Source organism: Odocoileus virginianus, chromosome 3 (assembly GCF_023699985.2).
Source record: "Odocoileus virginianus isolate 20LAN1187 ecotype Illinois chromosome 3, Ovbor_1.2, whole genome shotgun sequence".
In the NCBI taxonomy this organism is placed as follows: domain Eukaryota; kingdom Metazoa; phylum Chordata; class Mammalia; order Artiodactyla; family Cervidae; genus Odocoileus; species Odocoileus virginianus.
In genome coordinates, this window is record NC_069676.1 from 58,727,158 (window position 1) to 58,745,492 (window position 18,335).

The following is an 18,335-nucleotide window of genomic DNA, read 5'->3' on the forward strand; positions in this document are numbered from 1 at the left end:
TAAATGAGAGGGGTCCTAAAATTGTTGAATTCTTAGGCTTCTATCAGAGTGTTTCTCAAGGCGTGGGCAGATTTGTGTGCTACAGAATCATCTGGGTCCTTTTGCCATCTATTCAGTCAGGACCTGCAGGGCTGAGTCTGAGGAATTTACACACTAAAATTTGAACCTTATTGCTTCAGTGGTTGTGGTGGGTCATCTCTCCAGGGAATCAAATTGCTACATTAATCATACTGAGTTGGGTTGAACTGAATTAATGGGGAGGTTCTTGGAAAGGAGAAGTGAGCCTGAGTAATGATAATTAGCAAGAAGCCATCCCTGCCTATTTTCCCAGAAGACCAGTGGTTTGGGACTTGGCGCTTCCTTGGGAGAGGCGACAAGATTCACTTTACCGCTTCCTTTAAACCAAGAATGATTTCACGCCATAATCATTGTTTAGGGGCTTCCCTGGTGGTTCAGTGGTAAAGAATCTGCCTGCCAATGCAAGAGAAGCAAGTTCGATCCCTGGGGTGAGAAGATGCTCTGGAGAAGGAAATGGCAACCCACTCCAGTATTCTTGCCTGGGAAGTCCTATGGGCAGAGGAGCCTGGAGGGCTACAGTCCATGGGGTTGCAAAAGATTGGACATGACTTAGTAACTAAACAACAGCAATCATCATTGGTTACTGCTTTCTCTGTTTGATGAAGTTCAGATGGAGGTTCTCAAGGGACCTCAAGGAGCTTCCTTGGTGATGCACAGTAGGAAGGTACAGAGCATCACCAAGGGATTCTAGGGAAAATTATTAATATACATCACCTCTTTAAGTGGGCTCTAGGTTCTGGAGGCTTCTAGTAATGAACAGTAACAACCCCCCCCCCCCGTTTTTTTTTACATCAGTTCAGTTCAGTCGCTCAGTCGTGTCCAACTCTTTGCAACCCCATGAATCACAGCACGCCAGTCCTCCCTGTCCATCACCAACTCCCGGTGTTTACTCAAACTCATGTCCATCGAGTCGGTGATGCCATCCAGCCATCTCATCCTCTGTCGTCCCCTTCTCCTCCTGCCCCCAATCCCTCCCAGCATCAGGGTCTTTTCCAATGTCAACTCTTTGCATCAGGTGGCCAAAGTATTGGAGTTTCAGCTTCAGCATCAGTCCTTCCAATGAACACCCAGGATTGATCTCCTTTAGGATGGACTGGTTGGATCTCCTTGCAACCCAAGGGACTCTCAAGAGTCTTCTCCAACACTACAGTTCAAAAGCATCAATTTTTCAGTGCTCAACTTTTTTCACAGTCCAACTCCCATATCCATATGGGATATGGAAAAACCATAGCCTTGACTAGACGGACCTTTGTTGACAAAGTAATGTCTCTGCTTTTTAATATGCTATCTAGGTTGGTCATACCTTTCCTTCCAAGGAGTAAGCGTCTTTTAATTTCATGGCTGCAATCACCATCTGCAGTGATTTTGGAGCCCCTCAAAATAAAGTCTGACACTGTTTCCACTGTTTCCCCATCTATTTGCCATGAAGTGATGGAACGGATGTCATGATCTTAGTTTTCTGAATGTTGAGCTTTAAGCCAACTTTTTCACTCTCCTCTTTCACTTTCATCAAGAGGCCTTTTACATTAGTGGTCCTCAAATGTGGTCTGGGGATCAGAAGCATCAGCATTTCTTGGGAAATGGTTAGAAATACAAATTTTGGGGCTCCAGCCCAGACAAGCTGCTTCAGAAATTCTGGGTAGGGGACCCAGGAATCTGTGTTTTACGAATCCTCCAGATAATTCTGATGTGTTCTTATGTTTGAACTGCTTTCAACCTTATGTCTTCCTAACATCCATTTTTTTTTTTTCTAACATCCACTTTTTAATGGGCTCAGAGATGAGAGATTGAGTGGGGTCCAGGGCTGAGTCCATGAGTGTGTCCCACTTTCCATATATTCTCACCTATGTCACCTGCTATGTAATCAAAATTTAAGCAAGCCTTTTCTAACAGTTAACTTGCCCTAAATCCCTCCTTCCTGGAAAATCTGCCCTGATGCCGCCTTCCTTGCTCAACTCCAACAGAAGCATCTTCCTCACAGGGAACTAACAAGAGCGAGAATTGGAAGATGATGAAGCAGGGACTGTTTTCTAAGTCAAAAACTGGAACACATGATTTAGCAAAGGAGTTTGTGACATGTACATTTTTTATTAACCTGATTCTATTCACTTACTCTTTGCCAACATACTGGAATTTCTAGGGCATCCAAATGGTTTACGGGGACAAGGAGGCAGAATATTTTGTAAACAGGAGTAACCCAGAACTTATGAGAGGTATGATCCAGCTCCAAGGCTTAAAACCTGTCTACAAGACTGGGAAGGTACATGAATGACGGGAGGCATAAGTCAGGGATGCGGTGTAAACTGGGGACCACATACCCCTCTAAAAGAAGCACAAGTGGATGTATTGCGGTGGATGGTGTTAGAAGGAAATGAAACCCCAAGCTGGCCTGACCTTCCAACTTTTCAAGAGAAACCAGAAATCTTGGTGTATTTTTAAAATCTGGTTTTCCTTTCCTCTCTCTCTCTCACACATCATCAAGCAAACTAAAGAGAATATTTGCAGGCAGCTACATCTCTTCTAGTCTAGGTAGGCAGATAATGTAACAAGGGGTATGGAAAAATACCATGGAAGCAAAAGGAGTAACCAACACTATCTGGGAGGAAAAGGAAGGGCAGGCTTCCCCAGGGATGTCACATTTGACTAGAGCTATGTAGACTAAGCAGGGATTCTTCTTATCAAAAAAGTGGGGAAGTATAGCTCTGTGAGGAGATGGCCGTGTTAACTAACCTTATTGTGCTGATTATTTTGCAATTTATACATGTGTAAAATGAAAAGAAAGTGGGGAAGAGCATGTGTGCCCAGTGCACAGTGCTGGGTGGGTTTTCAGAGGGGCTCAGCTGCTCTGCGTGGGTCCCGCGAGAGCGGGAGACAGAGAGAGACCAGAGAACATTGAAATCTTGGCCAAGAAGTTCTTACTTAATCATGTGGGCAGTGGGAGTGGCGCAATCGGATCGGTGTTATTATTCACTGTCACTCTCGGGGCTCAGGTGGAGATCGGACAGAAAGTGCTCTTCCGAAACTCTCAAACAGCTCCTGGAACTGTTGAGGAAGGAACGGGGGCGCTTTCCAAAGGCACTTGGGTCCAGAAGGCCTGCAGCCCCCAGGTCTGGCTCAGGTCCCGCCCCGCTGAGCTTCCAGCCAGAGATAATATGGTAGGGAGGCGGGAGCTGCACGGAGGCTGAGCAGGAGTGTCTGCCCCGAGTAGGCGGGTAGGCGGGGAGCAGTTTCCTCTCCTCTCGCCTAGGAGGCGGCTGTGGCAGCCGGCAGTGTTGTGGTTACCAGGGCCTTGGGTTACAGCACATATTTGTTTTTTTTTTTTTAAACCGTTGCAATACCTTTTAAATCAGGGTCCTGGACAGGATCCAAGGACAGTAGCAGGACCAGTTCCTATGATGCTTCTTAAAGAAGCAACTGCAGAGGGAGGGAGCTGGAACCTGGACTGCTGGGGGAGCCCGAAGTCAGGAAGGCCTTGGAAGTTGGGCAAGGTGGGAAGGAGATCAGGTTTTCAGGTCACCCCACTACCACTGACATTTTCAAGGCACTTTTGCATCTCAAGCACTTGAAGATGATCAGTGCTCCTGGAAAACTGGAAGCAGTGGGTAGAGCAATCAGAAATTGTTGGGGGTCCAGCTCCTTGGGAAGAAAGATCTTCCAGCTGGTCCAAGATTCAGGGGTCCAGCTTGGCAGGGAGTGAGGTCCCCATTGAGGGAGGCTAACACTGGGAGGTAAGGCATGTTAGAGAAAGCACGCAAGGGCCTGCTGGGGTAGGGGTCCTGAGGGAATGGATGCTCAGGTCCATTGTGATTGTGACTGGAAGAAGTCTTTGTTGTGGTTCGCTTTCAGACATGGGGACACTGTCCGACGGCTCAGATGGTTAAGAATCTATCAGCCTGCAATGCAGGAGACCTATGTTCCATCCCTGGGTTGGGAAGATGCCCTGGAGAAGGGAATGGCTACCTACTCCAGTATTCTTGCCTGAAGAATTCCGTGGACAGAGGATCCTGATAGGCTACAAGTCCATGGGGTTGCAAAGAGTCAGACAAGACTGAGCGACTAATTTTTTTTTTCCCAGACACAGAAATTCTTCCTCAAAGAAATCAAGATTTGCACCCAAGAGACTTGCATTCCGGTACATGTTGGTGGGAATATAAAATGGTACAGTTGCTATGAAAAACAGTATGGAGGGTTCTGAAAAAATTTAAAAATACGGTAATATAATCCAGCAATCTCACTTCTGGGTATATATTCAAAAGAATTGAAATCAGGATGGTGAAGAGTTATTTGTACTCCTAATGTCCACTGTAACATTATTAACAAAAGCCAAGATCTGGAATCAGCCAAAGGTCTGATGACAGATAAATGATTGTATGCATACAATCAAAGTTTAGTTAGCCTTTAAAAAGACATTCTGCCACTTGGGACAACATGGCTGAACCTGGAAAATATTGTGCTAAGCAAAAAGAACCAGTCATAGAAGGACAAATACTGCATGAATCCACTCATGTGAGGTATCTCAAATAGTGTCGTAGAAGCAGAGAGGAGTTTGGTGGTTCCAGAGAGTCTGGAACAACACAGCGACTGGAGTTAACAGTAGTATTGTGCACTTGAACATTGTTAAGAGGGTGGATCTCTGGTAAGTGTTCTTGCCACTAAAACAAAACAAACAAAAAGGGGAGCAAGGAAAATTTTGGAAGTGATGGACATGTCTATTACCTTAATTGTGGTAATGGTTTTAGGGGTGCATGCATATGACCAAACTCATTCAGTCATATAGGTTAAATATGTACAGTTTTTTTATTTTGCATATAAATTATACCTTAAGAAAGTTCTTTCAAAAAAGAGAGAGACTTTCATTCTAATCTTTAACTTGCTATTGGTTCCCATTTTTAACCCTGGATAATTCACATACATTCCCTTCTCAGGCCTCACATCTCCCCACCCCCACTTTACCCAGTGCCAGTCATGGAGTAAGCTCTAGCAAAATCTGTTGAACAAATGAATGAATGGTTGAATTAGCTGAATTGGGTCCAAAGTTGGACTGGGATCAGCAGGCTTCAGAGGCTACCTGAACCTCCTGAAATTACATTCACAACTGTACATGTATGAGCAATTCTGGTTTTTTTGGGTAGAAGGTCTGTAGCTTTAATCACTCTTGCCATAATTTACTGAGGATTTGTTATGACAGGCTAAGGTCTGTACATATTTTATCACATTTAATCTTCAGGAACCACGATGGAGGTTGTGGGCGGGGGCAGGAGGGGGTTACTATTTCCACTTTACTGAAGTGGATACTCAGGTTTGGGGAGTGTAAGGACTTGCTTAGGGTCGTGTGCTGGAGTTGAACTCAGGTCCATTACACTCCACAACATAAGCTCTTAACCACCGTGGTAAATTACTACAGTTTCTTGAAGGGATCTGTGACCCCAGAAGATGAAGAAAAAACATTCCAGGATCCTGGAGTTCTATTTCTCTGAGGGACTGTGGGGAATGGGAAGAAGGGTGGAGGTGGAGGAGGAAGCCAGCCAGCCAGCCAGAGCAGGACAGCACCCACGCCAGCAAAGGCTGCTATTTAGAGCAGCCCCAGAGCCTCCAGAAAGGATGATAAGGGGCAGGGCAGGGAAGAGCAGTTGTAAGAGGAGCCCAGGGAAGGGGGGCTCTCTCCTCCCCCGCCCCTGCTGCCTCCAGCTCACTCTGTCGCCTGATGTCTAAATAAGGCTTAGAGGCACATTCTAGGCAGCTAAAAATAAACTGCGGCTCCCCCTCCTGCCCTTGGGCTCTGGCGACCTCCCCGGTCCTGTCAGGGCTCCCCTGGTCAGGACCAGCTCTTGGAGCATGCCAGTCTCGTCTCCCTGAGGACCCCAGGGCTCTGGTGGGAATGCTTCCTATGGCAAGATGACCTGGACCAGAAGTCAGGACCCTGGGCCCCAACTCTTGGCTCTGCCCTAACAAACCTGGGCAAGTCTCTCTTTCCTCTGATCCTCAGTCTCCCACATGTCAAAAGCGAGCATTAAATGAATGATGTGAAGCCCTGGCATTTTTGTTTTTTTTTTTTTTTTTTTTTATTTGTTGGAGGCTAATTATTTACAACATTGCAGTGGTATTTTTGAATGAATTTCAGGATCCCACACTTTGGGGTCAACTTCAGTGTGTGCCCACTCCGGTTATTTAGGGATATCTGTCTTACAGACTTATTTTTAACTTACACAGTTTTTTTTTATTACGATCTGAATTCTCTGCCCATCCTTAACGATTTGAAACAGTCACATAAAAATCCAGATTCCCAGCTTCTCTTGAAAAACCAGGTCTGTCCACACTGGGCCAGTGTGTCAGGTAGGAAGGAGCCCGAATTGGGTAGCGGTCTCCCCCTGCTGGCGGTATGAATGTAGTACAGGTGGTTGCTGATTGCTACTCATCTATCTCCGCCCAACCGTGTAGGGTGTGAGGTGCCTGAACGCTGGAGAGGGTGTGGAGAAGAGAACCCTCTTACACTGGTTGGTGGGAATGCAAACTAGTACAGCCACTATGGAGAACAGTGTGGAGATTCCTTAAAAAACTGGAAATAGAACTGCCATATGACCCAGCAATCCCACTCCTGGGCATACACACTGAGGAAACCAGATTTGAAAGAGACACGGGTACCCCAATGTTCATCTCAGCATTGTTTATAATAGCCAGGACATGGAAGCAACCTAGATGCCCATCAGCAGACGAATGGATAAGAAAGCTGTGGTACATATACACAATGGAATATTACTCAGCCATTAAAAAGAATACATTTGAATCAGTTCTAATGAGATGGATGAAACTGGAGCCCATTATATAGAGTGAAGTAACCCATAAAGATAAACACCAATACAGTATCCTAATGCCTATATGTGGAATTTAGAAAGATGGTAACGATAACCCTATATACAAGACAGAAAAAGAGACACAGATGTATAGAACAGACTTTTGGACTCTATGGGAGAAGGCGAGGGTGGAGTGATCTGAGAGAATAGCATTGAAACGTGTATATTATCAAGTGTGAAACAGATCACCAGCCCAGGTTGGATGCATGAGACTAGCGCTCACGGCTGGTGCACGGGGATGACCCAGAGGGATGGGATGGGGCGGGAGGTGGGAGGGGGGGTTCAGGATGGGGAGCACATGTAAATCCATGGCTGATTCATGTCAATGTATGGCAAAAACCACTACAATATTGTAAAGCAATTAGCCTCCAACTAATAAAAATAAAGAAAAAAAAAAAAAAAGAAGTGCGTACACTGAGTGCTGGCGGATTGCATCCCAGGGTTAGGACACTGGCATTGATCTGCCCAGCAGATGCTTGTTGAATGAATGAATGAATTAGATAGCTGATGAAATCTTTGGAAACTGTTATTAATATTACCCAAACCAATTCAGATCTGCTCCTCCAATGTGCAGGAAAGCCAATGTACTGACATGGGGTGGTAGTGAAGAAAAGAACAACACTTACTGCAGGGTGTCACAGTAGGGAACTGGGAGACAGGCCTCAGAGATTCACTCCAGTGCAGTCACTGATTAGAGGTTTCTGTAAGGGGAGGAACAAAGAGGTTGGCATTAATTATCCTTGTGACATTTCTGTGACATTTCTTAATCGTAATTTCAGGAGGTCAGGATATCTCTGGTTTATAATTCTTGAGCCAGGTGATCCATGACTTGGGGGTCTATTAGCTCATCTTGCCCCTCGAAAAACAACCTGAGTTTGTACATTAATAATGATATCTACAATAGTAATTTGGGTACATAAACATGTTATTGACAACAGCAATTTTAGTTATCTGACTCTTGTTGATTAGTGTTCAGTTAGTACAGGCTTGAGGTCAGAGAGGGCAAGAAAGAGAATAAAGTTTTGGATAGAGAGGGAGTTCAGTTTTAGGGGGACTCAATTTCCATTGTAAAGGCACACATGAAGGAGTTTTGACCAAGGTGCTGCCCACCTGAAATCTGTCACACTGTGACCCTGTCCCTGAGTCCATGTCTCAAGCTGTTAGAAGCGACAAAGTTCCCAATACTCTCCCCCTCAGTTAGGCATTGCCCTCCTTCCTCATAAGTCAGTGGGGTTGTCCTTGGTTGGAAGTTTACTGGCAAAAACAGCCAAGGTCTGTTTAATTCAAACTATCTTGAGAGCCACTTTGGAGGCTAGTGAAGGGGTAGGGAAGGAGTCGGGAGGAAGGGTAGGAAAGGTTGAGGAGAGCTGTTTAAAGAATAGGCTTTAGGCCAGACTGCCTGAATCCACCCAGCTCCCCTTGGGGAGCTCACTGGAGCCAGACACTTCACCTGAACCAAAGGGTGCTGCATCTGCATTGACCTTCAGACATCATGGAATCCATCCTGCCTCGACATGTAGCAGGGCAATGAGGTGTAGAGTGAGAATCTGGCAACAGCTGAGGCTTTGTCCTTTCTGCTCTGTTTCGGTAAACAGAGGAGGAGGAAATAAGTTCACCAGACGCCTTTCTTGGGAGGAAATAGAGATTCCATCTGTATCCCACCCCTACAACTCAGGGGCGGAGACAGTGTCTGGTCCTGACCCTTGCTACCCTGTGGTCTCTTGGCCTCATCAGCAGCTTCTTAGAAACAGAGATTCTTGGGCTCTACTCAGACCTGCTGCAGCATAATCTGCATTTTAATGAGATCTCAGGTATTGTGCATGTTTATCACCATTAGAGAAAAGCTGCTTTTGTCCAGTAGTTCTCTTAAGTTGGCTGCACCTAGGAATCATCTGGGGGTCACTTTAAAAAAATGTTGCTGCCTGGGTCCCACGCTGGGGTGCAGCCTGGGCCTAGGCTCCCAGGTGGTTTGCTTAAGGCTCTCCTGGTGATTCCAGTGTATAGAAAGCATTGAGAATCACATGATCAAAACAGTCAATCCTAAAGAAAATCAACCCTGAATATTCATTGGAAGGACTGATGCTGAAGCTGAAGCTCCAATACTTTGGCCACCTGATGCGAAGAGCTGACTGAAGATGTAGATACCCAGAGCAACGGAAAATAATCTTTGCCTATAGACAGTCATTTTTGTCCTGTGACTTGTTAAACTGACTTCTCTCCCCCACTATGGAAGAGGCTAATTTTGCCTCCATATGTACTTTTATCTCAATTTGTGATACATACTTATGTTTGTTCTTTGAACTCTCCTTTACACTGGCTGTAACGTCTCACAGGTTCCTGAATTAAAGGAGTTAAAAATAAATCACTACAGCAGGCTCATTTCACATCTGTATGAGAGTTATGATTTTACCTTTTTAAAAAATTTTTAAAGAATTTAATAATAAGAATAATCAAGACTTAAAACCAGTTCGGCTCAGTTCAGTTGGTCAGTCGTGTCTGACTCTCTGCGACCCCATGAACCGCAGCATGCCAGGCCTCCCTGTCCATCACCAACTCCCAGAGTTTACTCAAACTCATGTCCATTGAGTCAGTGATTCCATCCAACCATCTCATCCTCTGTTGTCCCCTTCTCCTCCTGCCCTCAATCTTTCCCAGCATCAGGGTCTTTTCCAGTGAGTCAGCTCTTCACATCAGGTGGCCAAAGTATTGCAGTTTCAGCTTCAACATCAGTCCTTCCAATGAATATTCAGGACTGGTTTCCTTTAGGATGGACTGGTTGGATCTCCCTGCTGAACAAGGGACTCTCAAGAGTCTTCTCCAGCACCACAGTTCAAAAGCATCAATTCTCGGGCACTCAGCTTTCTTTATAGTCCAACTCTCACATCCATTCATGACTACTGGAAAAAACATAGCTTTGACTAGACGGACCTTTGTTGACAAAGTAATGTCTTTTCTTTTTAATATGCTGTCTAGGTTGGCCATAACTTTCCTTCCAAGGAGCAAGCATCTTTTAATTTCATGGCTGCAATCACCATCTGCAGTGATTTTGGAGCCCAGAAAAATAAAGTCAGCCACTGTTTCCACTATTTCCCCATCTATTTGCCATGAAGTGATGGGATGGGATGCCATGATCTTAGTTTTCTGAATGTTGAGCTTTAAGCCACCTTTTTCACTCTCCTCTTTCACTTTCATCAAGAGGCTCTTTAGTTCTTCTTCACTTCCTGTCATAAGGGAGGTGTCATCTGCATATCTGAGGTTATTGATATTTCTCCCAGCAATCTTGATTCCAGCTTGTGCTTCATCCAGCCCAGCGTTTCTCATGATGTACTCTGCATATAAGTTAAATAAGCAGGGTGACAATATACAGCTTGACGTACTCTTTTCCTGATTTGTAACTAGTCTGTTCCATGTCCAGTTCTAACTGGTTTAAAACCAGAGGTCCAGGCTAAATTTGGGATTGAACCTCACAGAGACTGAAACCATTGTGATGTCATTTCAGGGGCTCCAAAGAGCTCCAGTACCACATTCCTTTATGTCGTAGAGCAGAAAAGAATTCATTGAGAGGCGCAATGATAAATAAGAAATGACTCATTAGAATAGTACTGCTGTGAGGCTTTCAAGTGGGTGGTTGTGGGAGTGCCATGCCCCAAGAACTTATTGGGCTACAGTTTTATAATTAAAGGAAAAGTGGGGAGGGGAGAAGAGCTTTGTTTTTCTTGAGTAGATGTCACGTTTCCATCATCAGATCCTCCTCCAGATTGGGCGGGAGAGTTTTTTGTCCCTACATGGTTAAACTAGGGCCACAAATTATTGTTTTTTTATGTGTGCAGAGAGCATGTCCTAGGGATCATTAACTTACTGAGCTCACTGGGAGGCATATGGGTCTCATGTTACCATTGTTTTGTTGTTTGGGGGCATGTATCCTGCGTCTACTGTATGGCTATGTTGCTAAGCAAGCCTGCTTGGTTTTGTGGTTAAGCAAATCTGCTTTCTTGAGTAATCACTAACTTCCAGGGGTCTCCCATATTTTTTCTACTTAAAATCCCCTAGTGCAAATAACTGTTTAATCACCTACTTTGTCCCTTCACTCTGTCCCTCTCATAACCAGGTGGTAACAAAAGTGAGAGTCACAGGGCCTATAGGGGCTGTGGAGACTGCAGAACCCCATCAAGGACAACTCAGTTTCAATGGACTATCGCCCTGTGGGAATGCACAGAAGTGTTTTCAAATTCTCTGAGTTTTTCAGGAAAGCTGGAAATACATAATTTAATGAGAAACCACTTGCTTAGTATATACACTGGCAACCAAGTATACACATTACTATATATAAAACAGGTAAATAACAAGGTCCTACTGTATATGTAGCACTGGGAACTCTATTCAGTATCTTGCAATAAATGATAAAAGAATGAAAAAGAATACAAACATGTATATGTATACACACGTATGTGTGAGTGTGCATCTGAATCACTTTGCTACACACCAGAAACTAATACAACATTGTAAACCAACTATACTTCAATTAAAAAAAAAAAAGCAAAAATTCTAAGAAACACCACATAGACAAATGATGCTTGAGGCTTGTGTTGCTGTCTGTGACCTCTTCACACTATCATGAATTTGAGGAGGTAAGCATTCCTCACTCGAAGAAGGCAATGGCATCCCACTCCAGTACTTTTGCCAGGAGAATCCCATGGACGGAGGAACCTGGTAGGCTGCAGTCCATGGGGTCGCAAAGAGTCAGACACGACTGAGTGACTTCACTTTCACTTTTCACTTTCATGCAGTGGAGAAGGAAATGGCAACCCACTCCAGTGTTCTTGCCTGGAGAATCCCAGGGACGGGGGAGCCTGGTGAGCTGCCGTCTATGGGGTCACACAGAGTCGGACACGACTGAAACGACTTAGCAGCAGCAGCAGCAGCATTCCTCACTAAATCTGAAAATGAGCAGGACCCTCCAGGATATTCCTGGGTATAAAAACCTTTCCATGTTTTCCATTTCTTATCTATAGAGAAATGACGTTAGTCTACTAGACCTTCCCTGAGTTCCCAAAGGGCAGATTTAATCAGTTACTAATCAGGAAAGAGAGGGAATGCAACAACAAAGGAAAAACAAAGAAAAACAACAGTTTAGTGATGAACCAGGGTCCTAGCTCCTCAGGGTACGTGCACAACAAGGTCATACTTTATCAAATTGGCACTGGACATCTACCTCAACAAGGATTAAATCATGTGCCTCTGACCTTCAACACACTCTGAAAAGAGTTTAGAATGGAGATCAGGAATGGGGTGGGATGGTGAGGGGAGGGGGAGACTGGCAGGACAGGTCGTCAGAGAGTTACATATCTCCAGAAGCTGATTTTATGAACCCAGTTCTTTGTCGTTGTTGTTCAGTCACTAAGTCAAGTCTGACTCTTTGTGACCCAAATGGACTGCAGTACGCCAGGCCTCTCTGTCCCTCACTATCTCCTGGAGTTTGCCCAAATTCAAGTCCATTGAATCGGTGATGCCATCCAACCATCTCATCCTCTGTCACCCTCTTCTTCTGCCTTCAATCTTTCCCAGCATCACAGTCTTTTCTAATAAGTTGGCTCTTTGCATCAGGTAGTCAAAGTATTGAGCTTCAGCTTCAACATCAGTCCTTCCAATGAATATTCAGGGTTGATTTCCTTTAGTTTGACTGGTTTGATCTCCTTGCTGTCCAAGGAACTCTCAAGAGTCTTCTACAGCAGCATGGTTACAAAGCCTCAATTCTTCGGCTCTCTGCTTTCTTTATGGTCCAACTCTCACATCCATACACGACTACTGGAAAGACAATAATAGCTTTGACTAGACAGACCTTTTCATTCCAATCCCGAAGAAAGGCAGGGCCAAAGAATGCTCAAACTACTGCACAACTGCACTCATCTTTCATACGCTAGTAAAGTAATGCTCAAAATTCTCCAAGCCAGGCTTCAGCAATACGTGAACCATGAACTTCCAGATGTTCAAACTGGTTTTAGAAAAGGCAGAGGAACCAGAGATCAATTTGCCAACATCCACTGGATCATCGAAAAAGCAAGATAGTTCCAGAAAAACATATATTTCTGCTGTATTGACTACACCAAAGTCTTTGACTTGTGTGGATCACAATAAACTGTGGAAAATTCTGAAAGAGATGGGAATACCAGACCATCTGACCTGCCTCTTGAGAAATCTGTATGTAGGACAGGAAGCAACAGTTAGAGCTGGACATGGAATAACACACTGGTTCCAAATAGGAAAAGGAGTACATCAAGGCTCTATATTGTCACCTGCTTATTTAATTTATATGCAGAGTACATCATGAGAAACGCTGGGCTGGAAGAAGCACAAGCTGGAATCAAGATTGCTGGGAGAAATATCAATAACCTCAGATTTGCAGATGATACCTCCCTTATGACAGGAAGTGAAGAAGAACTAAAGAGCCTCTTGATGAAAATGAAAGAGGAGAGTGAAAAAGGTGGCTTAAAGCTCAACATTCAGAAAACTAAGATCATGGCATCCCATCCCATCACTTCATGGCAAATAGATGGGGAAACAGTGGAAACAGTGGCTGACTTTATTTTTCTGGGCTCCAAAATCACTGCAGATGGTGATTGCAGCCATGAAATTAAAAGATGCTTGCTCCTTGGAAGGAAAGTTATGGCCAACCTAGACAGCATATTAAAAAGAAAAGACATTACTTTGTCAACAAAGGTCCTTCTGGTCAAGGCTATGGTTTTTCCAGTGGTCATGTATGGATGTCAGAGTTGGACTATAAAGAAAACTGAGTGGCGAAGAATTGATGCTTTTGAACTGTGGTGTTGGAGAAGACTCTTGAGAGTCCCTTGTTCAGCAGGGAGATCCAACCAGTCCATCCTAAAGGAAATCAGTTCTGAATATTTATTGGAAGGACTGATGTTGAAGCTGAAACTGCAATACTTTGGCCACCTGATTGAAGAGCTGATTCACTGGAAAAGACTCTGATGCTGGGAAAGATTGAGGGCAGGAGGAGAAGGGGACAACAGAGGATGAAATGGTTGCATGGCATCACTGACTCAATGGACGTGAGTTTGAGTAAACTCCGGGTGTTGGTGATGGACAGGGAGGCCTGGCATGCTGCGGTTCATGGGGTCGCAAAGAGTTGGACACAACTGAGCGATTGAACTGATCTGAGACAGACCTTTGCTTTTTAATACACTGTCTAGGTTTTTCATAGCTTTCCTTCCAAGAAGCAAATGTCTTCTAATTTCATGGCTGCTGTCACCATCTGCCATGATTTTAGAACCCAAGAGGAGAAAATCTGTCACTGCTTCCACTTTTTCCCCTTCTATTAGCCATGACATGATGGGACCAAATGCCATGATCTCAGTTTTTTTCAACACTGAGTTTTAAGCTAGCCTTTTCACACTCCTCTTCTTGTACCTCCTCACATCTAGAAAAGCAGTAAAATCCTTCATGGCGATGACTGTTTCTTATGACTAGCAAAAGCTTCAGGAGACTAGCAGAAATCTTCTGGAAAGATATGTGCATGACTGCATGTATTCCCCCTTCACCAAAATCTCATATATACTGACCTTCCCTGCTGCTTCTTTGGAGCAGTTTCTCAGAGTTATCTGAGGTGCTGTACCACGGACTGTAGTCCTCATTTTGCCTCCAATAAAGCTTAACTTGAAACTCTCACATTGTGCACTTTTTCTTTTAAGTAGACACCTTTGAGTTGTTCTACAGGAAGCAAGGTTTGTTTTATTTCCAGTCTCTGTGTCTCTGGACTTCCACAATTGTATCCAAAGCCCTTCAGGTGGAGATGTTAGGCACTCTAATCCCCAAGGTATGTGCCTGTTTTTTCATTGAGAGGTCTCCTAGGTGGCCAGGAGATTTGGCCTTTAATTGCCCAAGACCCCACTGACATCTAACAAACTGTGGAAAATTCTTACAGAGATGGAAATTCCAGACCACCTTACCTGCCTCCTGAGAAATCTGTATGCAGGTCAAGAAGCAACAGTTAGAATCAGACATGGAATAACAGACTCGTTACAAATTGGGAAAGGACTAAGTTAAGGCTGTATATCATCACCCAGCTTATTTAACTTATATGTGGAGTACATCATGTGAAATGCTGGGCTGGATGAAGCACAAGCTGGAATCAAGATTGCTGGGAGAAATATCAATAACCTCAGATATGCAGATGACACTACCCTTATGGCAGAAAGCAAAGAGGAACTAAAGAGTCTCTTGAACAAAGCGAAAGAGGAGAGTGAAAAAGCTGGCTTAAAACTCAACATTCAAAAAGTTAAGATCATGGCATCTGGTCCCATCACTTCATGGCAAATGGATGGGGAAGCAGTGGAAACAGTGACAGACTTTATTTTCTTGGGCTCCAAAATCACTGCAGATGGTGACCGCAGCCATGAAATTAAAAGACACTTGCTCCTTGGAAGAAAAGCTATGACCAAACTAGACAGCATATTGAAAAGCAGAGACATTACTTTGCCAAAAGAGGTCTGTCTAGTCAAAGCTATGGTTTTTCCAGTAGTCATGTATGGATGTGAGAGTTGGACTATAAGGAAAGCTGAGCACCAAAGATTTGATGCTTTTGAACTGTGGTGTTGGAGAAGACTCTTGAGAGTCTCTTGGACTGCAAGGAGATCAAACCGGTTAATCATAAAGGAAATCAGTCCTGAATATGCATTGGAAGGACTGATGTTGAAGCTGAAACTTCAGTTCTTTGGCCACCTGATGTGAAGAACTGACTCAGTAGAAAAGACTCTGATGCTGGGAAAGATTGAAGACAGGAGAAGAAGGGGACAACAGAGGATGAGATGGTTGGATGGCATCACTGACTCAATGGAAATGAGTTTGAGCAAGCTCCAGGAGTTGGTTATGGACAGGGAGGCCTGGCGTGCTGCAGTCCATGGGGTCGCAAAGAGTCAGACATGACTGAGTGACTGAACTGAACTGATTGACATCTTGTGTGAAGGAGTGTGCCTGAGGCTGAGGGAATGGAGTCTTTAGGAGCTGGAAGGAAATGGTTTAGGGCTGCACTCTGCAGTCCTGGAATCCTTGCCATCGCCTAGCTCTGAGACTGAAGAAGGAACCCTGAAGGAGTCAGAGACACAGACATCAGTTATTGGACAGAGAATCTTATAAATCAGAGCAAAGGACCTGGAACAATCCCCCACTGAGTACCAATTGCAGAAGGCATGACATAGCTGCAATCCCCACTACACAGGGGAGGAGGAGGCTACTAGTTGCAGTGGACATGATGTCAAAAGGGCTCCTTGGATGCCAGGGGGACTTGTAACTCACCTCTCCCACAGCTCTTTGGGTAGGCAATCCTTGCAGGCAGTCACTGTTTCCTGTGGATGATTGAACAGGCTGGAGCTGTTCTGGTTAGAAGACTAGAAACATTATTAGCTTGATCACGCAGGCTTCCTAGGTGGCTCATTGGTAAGGAATCTGCCTGCCAGTGCAGGAGTGGAAGGAGACATGGGTTTAAACCCACTCCAGTACTCTTGCCTGGAAAATTCCATGGACAGAGAAGCCTGGTGGGCTACAGTCCATGGGGTTGCAAAGAGTAGGACACAACTGAGCATGAACATGCACACCAGCTCATCATGCAGGTAACTGCTGATTAAACTTTCACCTTATACATATACATAAGGGAATATTACTTAACCATTAAAAAACAACGATTTGCAGCACACATGAATGAACCTAGAGACTGTCATACTGAGTGAAGTAAGTCAGATAGAAAAAGAGAAATATCTCATGATATCTCTTATATGCAAAATCTTAAAAAAATGATACAAATGAACTTATTTACCAAACAGAAACAGATTCATAGACTTAGAGAAAGAACTTATTGTTACAGGGACTGGGATGGGTAGTTTGGAACTTACATGTACACACTGCTATATTTAAAATGGATAATCAACAAGGACCTACTGTATAGTGCAGGGGAACTCTGCTTAATACTCTTATAATCTAAATGGGAAAAGATTTTGAAAAGGCGTGGATACAATATATGTATAACTGAATCACTCTGCTTTACTCCTGAAGCTATCATAATATTGTTAACCAACTTCATTCTAATATAAAATTAAACACATTTAAAATAAAATAACTTTCACTTTAGGAAGGGGAGATAATCATGCAGATAATGTAAGGGTGAGGCAGGGACAGATTGGGTAGGGGATATACAGAAGCAAGAGAGGAGCCATCATATGGGGCCTGACCATACAAGTGGATAATAGGATAGTCGGGCCTTGACAGGTGCAAAGAGGAAGCAGCAGTTCTGCTGGAAGGGAGTTGTGCAGCCCCCTTCTGGCTTCCTAGTGAGGCTCCAGGGCATCCACCAGCTACGCGTCCACCAAGGAGCACAGTCCCAGGAACACCTCTTATACCTCTTTGAGAACGGCTGAAGGAGAAGTGTGTTCTAGTTTTGTTCCTGCTGTGTGACATTGGGAGCTTCCCCAGTGGCTCAGTGGTCAAGACTCTGCCTGCAATGCAGGAGTTGCAGGAGACTCGGGTTCGATCCTTGGGTTGGGAAGATCCCTTGGAGGAGGCATGGCATGACATACCATACCTTGGCATGGCAACCCACTCCAGTATTCTTGCCTGGAAAATCCCATGGACAGAGGAGCCTGGCAGGCTACATGCAGTCCACAGGGTCAGAAAAAGTTGGACACAACTGAAGTGACTTAGAATGCATGCATTTGACATTAGACAAGGCCTCTCACTCAGGGGGCCTGAAATTGCACTTGTGTATAATGAAGAGGTTATGCTAGATGAGAGAGGGAAGGGATTATCAGAATGGGAGGAAGGTGTGCAATTACAGAAGCATATTAAAAGATTAGGTGAAATCTGGAGCTTAGTTAATACATTAATGTGAGTTCTTAGTTTTTATAAAAAATACCCTTATATCTTAATGTTAACAATGGGGGAAACTAGGAGAGAATTTTGTGCTATTTTGTCAACTTCTCTGTAATGTAAAATTAATTCCAAAATAAAATATTTCTTTAAAAAGATGATTGTTTTAAATTCTATTCATGTGTTCATTTATTCCATAAAGATTGATTGCCTATTGTGTGTCAGGCACTGGGTACACATTAGTGACCATAAGCCATGGTTTTACCCCCTGTGGAGTTTACACTCTAGTGGTAATTTGGCAGGAATAGTATACTTACTGCTTTTTTAAAAAATCGAATCTGAACTACAAAGTGTAATAGCTTAAGGAAATCTTGGCTGATGAGATATATATAAGCAGAATCCTTGCTCTATCAGTTCTTAGTCATGTGACCTTGGCAAAGCTAACTTTACCTTATCGTGTATGTTTCTTCGGTGGTAAAATGGAGCAAAAAAATAGAGTCCCTATTTTACAGTGCTTGGTATGCATTAAAGCAC

The 18,335-nt window shown here is 44.0% G+C and overlaps 1 long non-coding RNA gene across 1 annotated transcript; it reads right to left on the reverse strand.

The window, feature by feature from the left end:
* Positions 1-7,555: 7,555 nt before the first annotated feature.
* LOC139034433 (uncharacterized) lies at positions 7,556-9,327 on the reverse strand. The gene is made up of 3 exons (XR_011486937.1): positions 9,213-9,327; positions 8,380-8,508; positions 7,556-7,630 (listed from the first exon to the last, which is right to left on the reverse strand). It is a non-coding gene; the product is annotated as an uncharacterized lncRNA (long non-coding RNA).
* Between the last annotated feature and the right edge of the window lie 9,008 nt (positions 9,328-18,335).